This window comes from Microcaecilia unicolor, chromosome 7 (assembly GCF_901765095.1).
Source record: "Microcaecilia unicolor chromosome 7, aMicUni1.1, whole genome shotgun sequence".
Classification (NCBI taxonomy): Eukaryota; Metazoa; Chordata; class Amphibia; order Gymnophiona; family Siphonopidae; genus Microcaecilia; species Microcaecilia unicolor.
In genome coordinates this window covers 258,598,790-258,613,116 of record NC_044037.1, presented here as the reverse complement: position 1 = coordinate 258,613,116, position 14,327 = coordinate 258,598,790, and the positions used below count along the sequence as shown (strand labels likewise).

The 14,327-nt window shown below is 41.5% G+C and overlaps 1 protein-coding gene across 2 annotated transcripts in view; it reads right to left on the bottom strand.

Annotated features, from left to right (window-relative positions):
- Window positions 1-14,327, bottom strand: part of ZEB2 (zinc finger E-box binding homeobox 2) — a 277,673-nt gene that overhangs the window by 223,232 nt on the left and 40,114 nt on the right. The window lies entirely within an intron of this gene.

Here is a 14,327-nt window from a genome sequence, read left to right as displayed (position 1 = left end):
GGGGAGTCCTTACCGCCACCCATTGAGGTGGCGATAAGGGCTCTGGCGTTAACCCGATGAATCTAGCACTTGAAGAGTTAATGCCAAACTGGGCACCTAAATTTAGAAGCCAATTGTGCACATTAATTTATAGAATAGGTGCATTGATGCATGTGAATGATATTACGAATTGGCATTTATGTGCATACGTGCTAGGTGCTATTCTTTATAAAATTGGTGCACTTGTCATATGGGGCCAGATTCAGTAAATGGCACTGAAAAATTGGCAGCACTATTTTATTAAGGTCGCTCTAGACCGCAAGCTCTATATAGAATTGCACATAGCGCTCATTCATGCACTCAAATTTGAGCATCAGGAGTTAACACCTGCTGAAACCCGCTGTAATTCCTGGCAGTGGCATTCCTAGGGGGGCTGACACCCGGGGCGGATCACCGATGCGCCCCGCCCCCCGGGTGCAGCGCCCCCGCGGAACAGCGCGACGCCCCCTCCACCGGCAAAACCCCCCCGATCCCCAGGTGAAAGAACCCCCCGGGTGCACGCCGCTGGGGGGGGGGTGCCGCACGCCTGCCGGCTCTTCGTTTTCATGCTCCCTCTGCCCCGGAACAGGAAGTAACCTGGTCCGGGGCAAAGGGAGCATGAAAATGAAGAGCCGACAGGCGCGCGGCACCCCCCCAGCGGCGTGCACCCGGGGCGGACCGCCCCCACCGCCCCCCTTGGTACGCCACTGATTCCTGGCACCCAATTTGGGCGCACTTCCCCTGTATTCTATAACGCTGTGCACAAATCCCATGGCCACGCCCCCTGTTGGGTTGCACACTATGGGATTTGCGCCCCCAGTATTATAGAATACTGCACAGCCAGATGCACACAAATCCGAATTGGTGCCAATTAACATCAATAATTGATTGTCTTTGCCCAATTAGTTCCATTAATTGGTTCCTCAACCAATTAAGTTGTATGCAAATCTCAGGATCACACTCAAAGTTTGGTACACAAATTTGGGTGACCTTTATAAAATCTGGGCAACGGCACTTAACAGCAAATAGGCTGTACCAGTGGATAGAGCGTGGGCATGTCATGGGCATTCCACCTAGCAATGTGCACACTTATAGAATAGTATCAGATGTGTACCAGCTAATGCCTACCACTGACCTGGCATAAGCTTTTGGGACTATGTTTTGGCACATCAAAGTGACTTTGTGCTGTTATTCTATAAAGATCCACCCCAGATTTACACTGGGGTGGTATAACATGGCTGAGCCACCCAGAGGAAAAGGTAGCACTTGTGGTGAAGAGTTAATGTTGTAGGGAAAGTGGATTGGTTGGGAAGGCTAGGGAGTGAGAATCAATAAGGGAGAGGAAAGAAAGAAAAAAATGCAAGGAGAATTTAGAGTGGGCTCGGAGTTCGTTGTAAGCCTGGGCAGGTGAAAGGTAATTTTTTGGCTGACCCCCCTTTTGTTGTATGGGATTTGGGAATTGTTATTGTGGTGTTGAGGTTGTTAAGGTTGAGGGTATTGCAGCTGGGAAGAGAGGGTGGTTTGGTTGTTGCAGTGGGGGGGGGGGGGTTTGAACAATCATTTACTTTATCAGTGTGAATTCAGTAGTAAACAGTTGGAAAGTTTATTGAAAGGAATTTGGGGGTTTATGTGGGTACCGCCATTGAATTGGGGAGGGGGGAATGGGTTGGTTCAGTGGAACTGTGGACCATACCTTTGGGTCAGTGAAAATTTGAACTGTCAGAACGAGACCATCTGACTAAGAGGGGTTTATTGCATTGTTGTTGAATTTACCATTTAAGTGTTAAGTATTTAAAGGACATTTGAATTTGGTGAATAAAGTTGTGGCCGATTTAATCCAGTTAGATTGAAGTGTTATTTATTTCTTTATTTAAGAATGTGAATATTGTTAACGTAAGAGGATGTGTAAATGCCTATGTTATGGGTTGGATGTGCCATAAAGACATTATATAATCAGCGCTGAGAGCACTTTTTGCAGTATTTAAATTTAGGTGCCACTTTATAGAATTGTCCCCCAAGTGTTCAAGAGCCCTTCACATATTCCACGCATATTGTTTATCCCTTCCCTCTCCTATTTTTCTAGATGACACACCAATTCCACAGGTACAGAGCACCCATATACTAGGTGTTATACTAGATTCACAACTTATCTTCCTGTCACAGATATTTCAAGTAGCACAGTGCTGTTTCTACAAACTTTGTCTAATAAGGTCCATTCGTTCACTAATTTATCCCTCAGCTCTTACTATGTTAACACGTTCCTTGATCATCAGTCAATTGGATTACTGCAATTCTTTGTATATAGGCATAAGGGTAAAAGATCGTCACAGATTACAACTTATTCAAAATACAGCCATAAAACTCATTAATGGACTCAAAATGTTCGATCATGTTACACCTCATCTTTATAAAAGCCCACTGGCTGATAAGATTACATACAAATTGTTGATATTAGTATCTAAAATCTGTATTTCCAATGAACTCTAGATTTAGGCATGGTATATAGAATAGGCTTAGGTGGAAATCCTAGCACCTAAAACTACTCACGTCCATTTAGGCCAACGGAAATATGCCTAAATCCCTGCATGTAGATTTACACAAGCTGGGACATATTAAAAGTAGCACATATGAGTTTATCTTGTTGGGCAGACTGGATGGACCGTGCAGGTCTTTTTCTGCCATCATCTACTATGTTACTATCCTGATTATAATTGAACGAGAAAAACGCCCAAGTTCCGACCTAAATCGGGAGATGGACGTTTATCTCACAAAAACGAATAACACGGTATAATCGAAAGCCGAACTTGGACGTTTTCAACTGCACTCCATCGCGGATGCGTACAAAGTTGACGGGGGCGTGTCGGAGGCGTGGTGAAGGTGGAACTGGGGCGTGGTTATCGGCCGAGGAGAGATGGGTGCCTTTCGCCGATAATGGAAAAAAAGTATGCATTTGTAGCTAGAATTTAGGGCACTTTTCCTGGACCCTGTTTTTTCACAAATAAGGCCCCAAAAAGTGCCCTAAATGACCAGATTACCCCCAGAGGGAATTGGGGATGACCTCCCCTGACTCCCCCAGTGGTCACTAACCCCCTCCCACCACAAAAAATGATGTTTCACAACTTTTTATTTTCACCCTCAAATGTCATACCCACCTCCCTGGCAGCAGTATGCAGGTCCCTGGAGCAGTTGTTAGGGGGTGCAGTGGACTTCAGGCAGGTGGACCCAGGCCCACCCCCCTACCTGTTACAATTGTGCTGCTTAATGCTTAGTCGTCCAACCCCCCCCCCAAACCCACTGTACCCACATGTAGGTGCCCCCCTTCACCCCTTAGAGCTATAGTAATGGTGTAGAATTGTGGGCAGTGGGTTTTGAGGGGGATTTGGGGGGCTCAACACACAAGGGAAGGGTGCTATGCACCTGGGAGCTCTTTTACCTTTTTTTTTGTTTTGTAAAAGTGCCCCCTAGGGTGCCCGGTTGGTGTCCTGGCATGTGAGGGGGTCCAGTGCACTACGAATCCTGGCCCCTCCCACGAATAAATGCCTTGGATTTATTCGTTTTTGAGCTGGGCGCTTTCATTTTCCATTATCACTGAAAAACAAAAACGCCCAGCTCACAAATTGTCGAATAAAACATGGACGTCTATTTTTTTCGAAAATACGGTTCGGTCCGCCCCTTCATGGACCCGTTCTCGGAGATAAACGCCCATGGAGATAGACGTTTTCGTTCAATTATGCCCCTCCACGTATTCTATAACTGTGCGCATACATTTTGGAACACCCATAGAACGCCCATTTCCTCGCCAATAGCCATGACCCGTTTGAACTGTGCGCAGTAGAATTTAGGTGCAGTTCATTACAGAATACACTTAGCGAGTTGTACGTGTAAATTCTAATTATTACCAATTAGTGCTCATTATTGCTTGTTAAGTGCTGTTAACAACACTGATTAGCTTGTTAAGCCAATTAAGTTATGCACATTGTTATAGAATATGTCTAGATTTTGGCGTGGATCTCTAGGCATGCTATATAGAATCCAGGGGTAAGGGAAAACACATTCGGGAATGAGAATGAAGGCGACTAAGAGCCAGACTTCTCCACAGGCACAGAACGAAAGAGGAAAACAGAAGGAAAGACCATATTCAGCTCTCATACGTCTTTCATTTTCTGATGTATACTCTGAAGATTCTTTATCTGTTAGGCTTCTTCACCACTTACATATACATCCCAAACTAACCTTGATCATGGCTTTGATTACAAAACCAAATCTTACCAAAAAGCAATTAGGGAAATGATCTTTAATATAATAATATATTTTTACTGCATGTCTAGATTCTTTCAGCCCAACAACTGAAACAGAGACAATTCTTTGTATGTTGAAATGTGTAATTATCATGTAGCCAAGAGAGAGGGTGTAATTTTCACATCTGATTACAAGGGACAAATGTAAGTGAACTGCCTCTGTAAATGTATACTTGTTTACAGAGAGCAATACCTTTGATATTAAAAACTCTAAACATGCAAAACATTGGGAAAAATCAAGGATCGCTGTGCGCAAACTAAAACAAGAAAGGAAACATTTTTCTTGGCGCAGCTACAAATGAAAAAGCCAGCTCTTCTGAACTTTTGCTGTCACCCCTTCAGATGTCTGCTTAAGAAGACTTAAACATTTTGTTTTGCTCTGAGTGCTTGTCATATTTTAAGGGTAAGAAGTTAAATACTTCTGCTTTAATTTACAAAGCGAATTTCAAGTGTTTACTGTTCATAACTCGGACCAGTTCACACTCCAGGCATTTTTGTCTCATGTTTTTGCCTCATAGTTGTAGAAATCGTTTCAAAAGGCAATGCATTTCTGTGTGTCGGCATTCTTCCTTTTTCTTGTCTCTTTTTTTAAACTGTGGATCCAGATTTGATAAGATTGACTTCTGCTTATGTGAAATTATTCTGGGGTGTGCAGGAAGAGATAATATCACAGCAAGGCAGCACTGTTAACAGTGAATATCACTGACCATGGAGATCAAAGGCAGACAAGTAGATCTCACAACAGGTAAGAGAAACTGCCACCAAACCCTAAACAAGATACGAGAAACCATGAGGGATGATAAAAATTTATGATTACAGAGAAGCTTTTTTATCATTATATGAAGAGAAAAAAAACCCTTTGAAAAGGAAAGATATCTGTTCCTGTAGAATTAGAGTATTTTCAATCACAAAAATCCTACTGTCTTTGACATTTGGCAAAAATAAGTGTGAACTTTCCCCCTGTATTTCAAACACTTTGAAAGCATTGTCCAGCATTCCAGTAAGCCAAATAAAGGGAAAACTGTGAGTGGGAGGATGGGATATGATAGAATTGTATAAAATCATGAGTGATGTAGAACAGATTAACAGGAAATGGTTGCCAGAAGATGGGGTTATTATAGGTAAGTTTTAAAAAAGAACTGAACAGATTTCTGGAAGACAAACGCATCAGCAATTTGGCTCTACTGCTGGGTTAGGGAGCTCACTGGGATCTAGGTTTCCACTTTAGAGGATCCATTCAAGATGTGGCTGTGGATGCTTTGATGGGGGCAAGGAATTCTCCAGCAAGAGCCAAGACGTGCAAAGTTAAAGAAAACACTCTAACCCAGTATTAGTGTTCCAGAATAGTCTTCTATGGAATTAATAGCCCTCCAGCCCAAATAGCAAATGGTAGTAGTTCTAAACAAAAAGGGGTCCTTTTACTAAGCTGCAGTAAAACGTGGCCTGCAGTAGTGTAGGCGCGTGTATTGGGCATGCGCCGGGGCCAGTTTTTCCCTCATGTACAAAAAATGTTTTTTTTTTTTTTTTTTAATGGGACGGGAAAAGGGTCTGTGGTAAAAATGAAACCAGCACATCCAAAACTGTCCTGTGCCCTTAATGCCACCCATTGATCTAGTGGTAAAGGCTCACATGCTACACATGCGGTGACTGGTTGGCGTGTGCCAAATGCTGATTACCGCCGGAACCGGCGCTTGTAGGAGGAAATAAATAAATAATCCATCCAGGCGTTATGGGCGCGGGTCAAATCTGAAATTACCTCCAGGAGGGCGTGCTGGCCTGGCGGTATTCTCATTTTGGCGCGTGCTGCACGCACATAGACCCTACAGCAGCTTAGTAAAAGGGCCCATATTCTTTGAATACACAGTGCAAAACAGGGGTTAGATGGCTCCTTCTACATATTCTGGGATACTCTCCTTCTACTTTGTTGGACTTTGCAAACCCTTTGTACCATTTCTGGGATCTATGACTGCCAAGGACCTTTTTGATACCCGATACTCCAAAGACTTATCTCCTCTCATCTTCTGGAAACTACAAGACTCCTGGATCAAGCACCAGGAGAGTGACTATCCATTTTCTCTCTCTTTCCTCCACATAGCAAGAAACCCTTCAGACTCCACCCGGACTGCCACACACAACTCCTCTAAACAGCATCCTCCGCACTTTTCACAGGACACAGAACAATTGCTTCTCATACAAAAACATAAAGAAATATAGAAAATGATGGCAGAAAGAGACTATGAGCCTGATATTCAAAACAATTTAAATGCTGAAAATGCCCGGTTAGCGCATAAACTGAAATCAGCTATTTTAAGGGCGTTCCAGAGGCGGAGTCAGCACTTTGCTGGTTAAGAGTCAAATTTCAGCACTTAACCAGCTAAGATAACTGCATAAATTGTACCACATAAAAACAGCCCCATCTTTATGCAGTTCTTCATAGCTGGTTAAGCACTGAATATTGCACTTAGGGGCCATTTTACAAAGGGCAGTAAATCCAATGCAGGCTTACCACTCGCTAAAAGGAAGTACCGCTGGGCTACTGCAGCAGCCCAGTGGTAGTTCCCACCCCCAGTGCACACCATTTCCAGTGCTACAAAAATATTTTTATTTTTGTGGCACCAGTGTGAACCCAGTGGAAATTGGGCAGTACTGCATACTGCCCGGTTATATCCAGGGTAGAGCGGGAGCCCTTACCGTCACTTCAACGGGTGACAGTAAGTGCTCCCACTTGAAATGGGCATGCAAGTGCTTCACTTGCCGCATGTCCATTTCTTTAAAAAAAAACAAACAACCTGCCTTTTACCTGATGTGGTAAAAGGGGGCCTCGGCGTCCATCAAAAGCAAGCACCGACGCCAGTGCAACTGACCTTTCGCCACAGCTTCGTAAAAGGACCCCTTAACTGGTTATATTTTCATCAGCTCTGTATACCTGGAAATTCAGTGCTGGAACTTGGACATGGCCCCAGTGGCATAGCTACGGGGGGCCAGTGGGGCCTGGGCCCCCAAATTGACTCTGCGGCCCCCAGTTTGGCTGACGGGGGACCCCAACCCCCACTAGCTGAAGCATTTCTTCCCCACTGGTCTCGCCACATTGCCTACCCTGCTTTTCTCAGTCGTACCGTGCTTGCTCATTTTAGTGAAACTGAGCATGCCTATATCCACGCCCCTTTTTGCCTGCACACATTAAAATTTAGGTGCAGTACATAACAGAATGTGCTTAGCAATTTGTGCATGTAAATTCTAATTATTGTCAATTAGTGCTCATTATTGCTTGTTAGGTGCTGTTAACAATGCTGATTGGGTTGTTAAGCCAATTAAGTTACACGTGCAGTTATAGAATCCGCTTGGATTTCGGCAAGGAATGCTAGGTGCTCTATATAGAATCTGGGGGTATGCAATTAATCAGTATTAGTACATGTGTGTCAAGCTGCTGTGTTAACTGTTAGCACAGATGTGTTCTAATAGAATGTGCAAATTCCCATGTTAACTGCTTAATACACGATAGTAAAAGGGGCAGTGATACTTAGTAATTAAACATCCAAATCTGTTGATGGCCAAGGAACAAACAAACCAGTGGTGAAGATAGAGACGACTCATCCCAACTATTTGTTTTGCTCAATATAAAGACAAAACAAAGTATCCAATATTTAGCTGTGTGTCTGAAGCTGAAAACATTCTAGGCAGAGCCTACATGCTTACAACAAGAAATTAATAGCTGCAAACTATGAATCAGTGTTCCGTAGATACCATATCTTTCACTGAGTTGTTGCAGCTCATTTAGATATTGTTTACTCTATTTTAATGTAACTATATTGATCAAACTGAATGCTCAATAAGACCCTTGACAACTTTGGCTTATAAAAGTTAGTCAATGTGAAGCACGTGAGCCAGTAAAGTAACACTAACTGTTCCAAGCTTTAAATTTCGATGACACACTTCCTTTTCACTCATCAGTTAGTAACTTTTCTACTGGTAGAGGAATATTTTAGAACTTTATCTGAGAAGGGTATGTGTAACTGATCATTGAATCTGGTTGGGCACATGCAAGTAATTCAAAGCACAAAATTTAAAAATTTGCTTCCTTTTTCAAAACAGTTTTTATAATGTTGAATGATTTCTTTAAAGGATTATGGTCTCTAAGGGGAATTGAGGGAGTGTGGTATGCATCTTCTGCTTTTTCTTAGCCTTTCTCGTTAACTGGTAGAATTCTACAAATCTGTTCATCAGATGCCCTCTTTTGGGCATCTTTCTGCTTTACCATGTGTGCCCAAATTCTAGATATTTTAATTAAAAAGAATATGAACTAATTTCCTTATCCAAAACCATTTGTTATGTGCAAGTCTTTGGCAACTAGGGTGAATCGCTCACCAATTGTTTATCCCAGTAATATTCTAATCTCCACTCGGTCTTTTAGAAAGAAGAAGAAAATGTGTATCAGCAGAATCTCCTCTCTACTTTATTTCATTTACAAATTACGAGAATGCTGCTATTATATATTATTAATTTCTGCTGTTCTCCAGCTCGGCTGCAGCAGTGAACTGCGTCTGTTGGAACGCTGTAATTATGTTCTAGTCGAGCAGCCATCCGTTTCCTTTCAAAAATTTACAGGATTCTTAATCACGCTGCTCATTTGGGTGCGCAGTAGCGAGGATGGCGAAACACAAACAGGGCACGTTCGTTTACATAGGAACACCTGCTTAGCATGATAGCAGATGTCAGTCAGTAAGCAGAACACAAAAGAAAAATACCAACAACAGCAAACTCAAAGCATGCTCAACTCAGTGCGGTGCAACCACTTTTACTGCCAGAGATGTCATGTCAAATTAAAACCAATCCGCACCCCCTCCCCTACCCATGACCTGCCAGCCACCCAATGATTTCTAGTCTCACAGCAATTGCTTAGAGGCAAGGTATAAAATCTAGATACATTTTCAAGTGGATGGTAGATCCTTTTCCACTGAAAAAACATCTCTCATCTTAGGGATATTTTACAAATACGATGCATGTATATTATCTGCCTACGTGTTTGCTATGCTGAACCTCTTCCAGGGTGTTTTGAATCGTTTTTCCCCTCCAGGTGTTCATCAGCTGGTGATACCCTTTGAAAATGAGCTGAAAGCTCTTGAAAGAATGGTGTAAAGGTCAATAATAAAGTTTTACTTAACACTTTATGTACGGTTCTGAAACAGTATGAGCAGTTTCCTTTCAAGGTTTAAGAACATAAGATCATAAGCATTGCCATACTGGGACAGACTGAAGGTTTGTCAAGCCCAGTATCCTGTTTCCCAACAGTGGCCAATCCAGGTCACAAGTACCTGGCAAGATCCCAGAACAGCAAAATAGATTTTATCCTGCTTATCCTAGAAATAAGCAGTGGATTTCCCCAAACTCATCTAATCATGGTTTATGGACTTTTCTTTTAGGAAATTATCCAGCACTTTTTAAAAACCTTGCTAAGTTATTGACAAAGGAAGCACTCCGATTCAAACGAGTGAAAAGTTTCCAGATGCCGCACGCTTTACTCTTTCTGGTACACAAAGAGCTTGAAATTCTATTAGCGTAAGGTCTTATGTTTTAGAATTGTTCTATAAAGTTGTACCTACAGCAAAACTCTTGAGCGAACGGGATCCTAAAATAAGAACAATATGAGAAAGAAAGTAGAAAGCTGCTTATGGGACCGGGAGAGCAGAGCACCCGAGAAAGTGAGTTCCAGCAAAAGGTAAAGTATGGAATAAATAAAACACATGCAAGACGAAATGGAACAGAAGTGCTCTGAATAGCATTCTTTCTGTGCACACTTAACATGCCTCATGGTAATCACCAGGATCAGGCTTTTATCTCCATTTATAACTCACCCTGTTGCAGTTGTGAGCAATGAGAATGAAAGTTACTTCCTACTGACAGCCTTTTCAAGTACTGTATGTTCTTTGTCTCATCCTATCTCTGTCTCAATTGAACCAATTTCTTATAATAAAGAGACATCAGAGGAACATTACAAAAGCTACCCTGCATTAAAATTATGTTACACACCCAAGTAAATTCATCAAGAGAAGAGAATTCAGAGCAATGAGTGCTATTCTATCTTTAACTTTCTCCAGCCCATACTTAATAACCTTTGGTGTCGTGGCTATGTATCCTTCGGGTATGATGTGTTATGAATGAAACCAATTACAAGTCACTGCAATGCCAGTGTTAACCCTTTGCCTAGACAATGTGCATTAATTGTTCTGCTAATTTCTATTTTTGCTACTTGCCTGGAGTGCAAGGTCGATATTAAATAAATATAGACTGTTTGTGGGTCTCAAATACAGTCCTCACAATGTTGCATTTTGGACAATTCAGTAAATTTATATGGGACAATATTCAACTGACTGTGGTCAGCATATCTTTAAATACTGATCACCGTCAGCTAAATTACACCTGGAAATTCAGTCCCGGCCCTGGATAGTTAACCAGACATAGTTAGGATAGCTTTTTATGTGGTCCAACATACCCATTAGCTATCCAGGTACTGGTGTTAGGGGCCCTTTTACTAAGCAGTGTAAGAGTCTGCGCACGCCTAATGCGTGCTAAAATGGAGTTACCACCCAGCTACTGCGTGGCTCTTACGGTAATTTAATTTTTGGCATGCATCTGAAAAATAATTTTGGACACGTGTATCGGATGTGCGCCAAGTGGCATTTGACACACATAGGTCATTACCACCTGGTTACCATGGTAATGGCGGTAAGGTCTCAGACCCAAAATGGACACGTGCCAATTTTGATTTTGCCACATGCCCATTTTTGGCAAAAATATTAAAAAGGCATTTTTTGCAGGTGCGCTGAAAAATGGATCTGCGCATGCCCAGAACATGCGCCTACACTACCGTAGGCCATTTTTCAGCACACCTTACTAAAAGGACCTCTAAATATCAGTGGTGCATGGATAACTTTTGGCTCTATTCCAACTCCGCCTATGAACCACCTCAAAATAACTTGGTTCATAAAATCATCCATGGTGAGGCCCCGGTCTACATGTCAGACCAGGAACACAAAAAGGTCAGCATGCACATTCCTGAATCTCCACTACCTCAGCTGCAAAGGTTTAAAATATAAATCAACATATGCATCCAGCTTCTCCTACATAAGCACGCAACTATGGAACGCCCTACCAAATGCTATAAAAACAATGTATGACCTAACAAACTTCCAAAAATCACTAAAAACCATCCTGTTTAATAAGGCATACCACAATGAGCCACCCTAAAGACCAGACAATGAAACTTATACCAGAACCGGACAAAACTGAACTCTTTTTATTGGACTGCTTCACGTACTTTATCACTAATGAACTTTAACGAAATACCACTTTGTATTTTCATTCCGGTAATGGCGATTGCCACTACGGAACAATGTAAGCCACATTGAGCCTGCAAATAGGTGGGAAAATGTGGGATACAAATGCAATAAATAAATAAATAAATAAACTTGGAGCCATTTTACTAAGGCACGCTGAAAAATGGCCTGCGGTAGTGTAGATGTGTGTTTTGGGTACGCAACAAATCTGGTCACCATATGTAGAATCCAGGGGGTTCTGTATAAAGGAACGTAGATGTCTACTTTCCTTTATGGAATAGATGCCTATCAGGTGCCCCCCTGGGCAGCTATATATGTAGGTGCACTGTTATAAAATTACTCCCATAGTGTCAGGGTGGCCTGCAGGTGGAGCATGGGAGAAGCCATCACTTATCCAGATAGAAGTGATTGTCAGTGCCACTTGTGGATAAATGTCTGCTTAATTTAAAACGGAAGAAAAGACTGCCCTAAGCATATGCACACTGGCTAGCCAGGTACTGGTTGAATATCTGGATAGCTGACTGCAAACTTCGGATATTCTGGGACAGCCATTACACAAATACTATCGCTGAATGTCCACAATTTTTTAATCTGTGGCAGACAGTGTTTTTTAAAAAATGCTGACTGCTGTGGGCTCAGTATATTACCTCTAAAGTGATTTAATACATATTAACTCCAAAAAATGAATAATGCACAATCAATTTGATGTTAAAAAGTTCTAATGCATGTTCAACAAGTATAAAATGAACTGAAGAAAATCAAAAGGTAAAGCCAAATTTTCTGAAAACAAACCAAAATGTATTTGCTTGTGGAACACAGCACCTGAATGTAATGTACTTTCAGCTACAAATGAAAAAGATGTAAGCTAAATCCCAAATCCAAACTCCTTTAGAATAAGTGTACTTCTGTTGCAAGATTTAAAAATTTATATAATTTTAAAATCTGCTGAAATCACACCCAGAACATGCCCCTTCATGCATGCTGCGGCTACATACATGTAAGTAATGCTTTTCAAAAATTGCTTACATGTCTTTGCCGATTTGCACATAGAAATCAGCTTTTTGTATGTGTAAGTGGTGCCTCACTTTACTACAATCACCTCCTGTATGTTTCTTTAAACTAAGAAGAGACAAAAGCATTTGGAAAATAACCTGGTTAAAAATAAATGTATCTTTGCCAGCAACTTGAATGCTTAGCTTCAACCTCTTTTATATTAATATGTTCACACCATAAACCTTTAACAACTGGGCTCACATCAAAAGTGGCACCAGTGGTCACAGCCACAATACCCACAATACAGCTGACAGGCATATACGAAAACCACACATTCCCCCATCTCTCTCTCTCTCTCTCTCTCACAAACACACACATACCCCTCCCCATGGTTGAATAGTGTTATATCGATTAGGAGTTATTTTAGAAGACGTATTTGTAAATCCATGTGGAAAGTTGGACATTTACATGTGGAAACAATGTTGAGTAAATGGCAGATTTAGAAAGGGTTTAATTTACACATGGATGTCCATATTATGTAGGACTTGCAAGGAGACAAGCTAAAGATAGGTTTGGGCATGGCTTGGGTCAAAACTTTGCATTCATACAGTACTTTACATAAAGGGAATGCATGCGTGGATCTAACATTTCTACATACTGCCCCCCTGGCAAGTATAAGTTTTTTTTTTTTTAAGTGCTCATTTTGGTCAACCCTGTACAGAGGGATTAAGGGAGATATCATCCATAATTCCCAGTTGTTTATTTCCCCCTCCAAACTGAAACTAAATAAAGATTGTGACCTCTGTATTTAGCAGGATTCATATGTACAGGTTTGCAAAATGGCTGACATACACGTGCAAGGCTTATCCCCCTAATTCTACAAAAGTCGCCAAAATTATGCATGCAAATTTGGGCAAGCGCCCAATTTGCAGGCACAATTTGAAATGAATAGCGAGCTTATTAGCACCAATAATTTGCTTTTTATCAAGTAATTATTGGCACTAATTACCTGATAATTTATGTGTGAAAATTTAGACGTGTGATCTGCGCCTACATTTTATGCACGAGAATAAAAAAAGGGTATGGAAATGGGAGGGCCATGGGCAGAATGGGGGCGATCCTAATAAGGGGGACACATGCCTAATTAGGCACATACATTTGGACCACGTTTGAGTTGGTACAAATGGCTGCAGCTAAAGTTAGGTGCAATTCCCGGGTGTAAGTGCTATTTATTTATTGATTACATTTGTACCCCGCGCTTTCCCACACATTGCAGGCTCAATGCGGCTTACATAGTAAATTACAATTACAATCACAAAGTTTTTAAAGATAATATTATGAACTGTAGTAAATGTACTGAGAGTGGGGTTTTGAGGAATAAGTGAATAGAGCGTGTCGGGGTAAACAAGGTAGGAAAAGCAAAAGGAGAAGGGAATTGGGAAGGGTGAAGAGATGGAGGATGGAGAGGAAAGATAAAAGGCAGAGGATGGATAGGAAACGATAAGGGAAGAAGAGATTGGGAAATATAGTCAAGGTGTAAAAATCATGGCCCAAAGTTAGAAGGAAGAGTTATTCTATAAATCACACTTAAATTTAAGCATGGCTAAGCGTGACTGAAAGAATAGCCCTTTTTTCTGTGCTAACTTTTTCTGCAGCGTATGTGTACGGTTATTTATGTATTTGG